We start from the raw sequence: 2541 nt of genomic DNA on the forward strand, positions 1-2541 counted from the left end.
TTTAACCACTGTGCAACCAGGGCTCCTTTCAGGCAGACAAGCCCGATGCAAACGCTTAGTCATATTACTTAGCCTCTCATGCAAGGTTGTGCTTAGCATGGCGTCCGGTATAGAGTTGTTGTTAGCTCCAGTGGAGTCAGCCCTTGATCGTGGCAACCTCATGCACAACAGAATGAAACACTGCCCGGTCTTGTGCCATTCCCAACCAATCAGATCATTGTGATCCATAGGGTTTTCATTGGTTGATTTTCAAAAGTAGATTGCCAGGTCTTTCTTCCTAGTGTATCTTAGTCTGGAAGCTCCACTGAAACCTGTTCAGCATCATAGCAACAAGCAAACCTCCACTGACAGATGGGTGGTAGCTGTGCATGATGTACATTGGCCAGGACTTGAATCTGGGTCTCTCGCATGGCAAGTGAGAATTCTACCACTGAACCACCAATGCCTCCTGTATATAAAAAAAAATATAGTGCTCAATAAATATTAGCTGACTCTTCACCCTCCCTCACTCTATATGCCCTAACACATACATACATATACCTGCCTTTCCCAACCAGGACCCTGGAGGCCTGGATTAAAGTGGAATTAGAAAGTAGATAAAGAGACCCATCTACTCCCTGCTATTCCTCCTTTCCCTTCCCCACCCCCACCTCCAAGAGAAGACCCAGAAGCCTATTCCCTTCCCCACCCCACATAACAGCAATTATAGGGAACACTTATCAAGCACTTCCTCTGTGCCAGATGCTGTGCTAAGCACCTTTCACGTACTATCCCACCAGTCCAGGAGGCAGGTCAGGCCATCCCAGGGGTCCCAGCTGGCCAGTCTATAAGGATACCTTCTAGGACTCCCACAGAAACCCTGGTGGGGTAGTGGTTAAATGCTGTGGCTGCTAACCAAAAGGTTAGCGGTTTGAATCCACCAGGCGCTCCTTGGAAACTCTATGGGGCAGTTCTACTCTGTCCTACAGTTGCTATGAGTTGGAATTGACTTGACGGCAATGGGTTTGGTTTGGCTTTTGGTAGGACTCCCACAGTCCCAAAGCCCAACCCCTTTAGACAACACCAACCCCAAAGATCCCCAAGCATTGTTTTCTGAGCCTGGAAATTCCTGAGAGGGCAGGAGAGAGAAGTGGTGTTCACACCCCACACCTGTAGCCTTTACATTCTGTACCCTCCCAAACACCAGCTTTTTGCATCTTCAGAAGATAATTCAGATCTTTTTTTTCCTGAACTGATAAAACAGTGTTCCTTAAATCAAAAACACTTAAAATGACACTTACCAAAGTCATTCTTTTGTTGCCTGTTGGCTGGTTTATCAACTTTGCTTATCAGTTATACGTCTTACTGATTTTGACAAATTGGAAATACTATAACAGCTTTCTAGCCTTTCATAAATATATAGGCCCCCAACTCTGCAACTTGAAAGGAAAGGAAATTATCCACTTAAGTAGACTTCAGTTGTTTTGCCCATCAACTTCCTTTTCCCTCCCTCTCTCTCTTTCTATTCATATTAACATAATTTCATATGACGTCTCCAAGCGGCATTTCCACTATAATTAATTGCTTTTCACTCAAAGTGACACATCTAAAAAGTGAACAAGCACAAAGAAAGATATGTTTAAGAAACTGAGAGGTCTGCTAACTTTGCTGCTGATTGCTGTGAAAATGAGTAGCTCCTCTTTGTTGCTGTTGTTAGGTGCCGTTGAGTTGATTCCCACTCATAGCAACCCTATGCACAACAAGAACGAAACACTGCCCACTCCTGCACCAACCTCACAATTGTTGCTATGCTTGAGCCCACTATTGCAGCCACTGTGTCAATCCATCTCGTTGAGGGTCCTTCTCTTTTTCAATGAAGCTCTACTTTACCAAGTATGATGTCCTTCTCCAGGGACTCGTCCCTCCTGACAATGTGTCCAAAGCATGTGAGGCACAGTCTCACCAACCTTGCATCCAAAGAGCGTTCTGGTTGTACTTCTTCCAAGACAGATTTGTTCATTCTTTTGGCAGCCCATGGTATATTCAATATTCTTCACCAACACCACAATTCAAAGGCATCAATTCTTCTTTGGGCCTCTTAATTCATTGTCCGGCTTTCGCATGCCTGTGAGGCAACTGAAAACACCATGGCTTGGGTCAGGTGCACATTAGTCATCAGGGTGACATCTTTGCTTTTTAACATTTTAAAGAGATCTCTTGTAGCCGATTTGCCCAATGCAATGTGTCATTTGATTCTTGACTGCTGCTTCCATGGGTGTTGATTGTGGATCCAAGTAAAATGAAATCCTTGACAACCTCAATGTTTTTCCACTTATCATGATGTTGCTTATTGGTCCAGTAATGAGGATTTTTGTTTTTTTTATATTGAGGTATAATCATACTAAAGTCTGTGGTCTTTGATCTTCATCAGTGAGTGCTTCAAGTCTTCACTTTCAGCAAGCAAGGTTGTGTCACCTGCATAACGCAGGTTGCTGATGAATCTTCTTCCAATCCTGATGCCCCGTTCTTCAGAATTAACCACTGAAAACCTTATGAATAGCT

At 43.9% G+C, this 2541-nt stretch overlaps 1 non-coding gene across 1 annotated transcript; it reads right to left on the bottom strand.

Moving 5' to 3' along the window:
• Window positions 1–374: 374 nt before the first annotated feature.
• Window positions 375–445, bottom strand: TRNAG-GCC (transfer RNA glycine (anticodon GCC)). The gene has a single exon. It is a non-coding gene; the product is annotated as a tRNA-Gly (tRNA).
• Between the last annotated feature and the right edge of the window lie 2096 nt (window positions 446–2541).

This window comes from Loxodonta africana, chromosome 9, assembly GCF_030014295.1.
Source record: "Loxodonta africana isolate mLoxAfr1 chromosome 9, mLoxAfr1.hap2, whole genome shotgun sequence".
Taxonomy (NCBI): domain Eukaryota; kingdom Metazoa; phylum Chordata; class Mammalia; order Proboscidea; family Elephantidae; genus Loxodonta; species Loxodonta africana.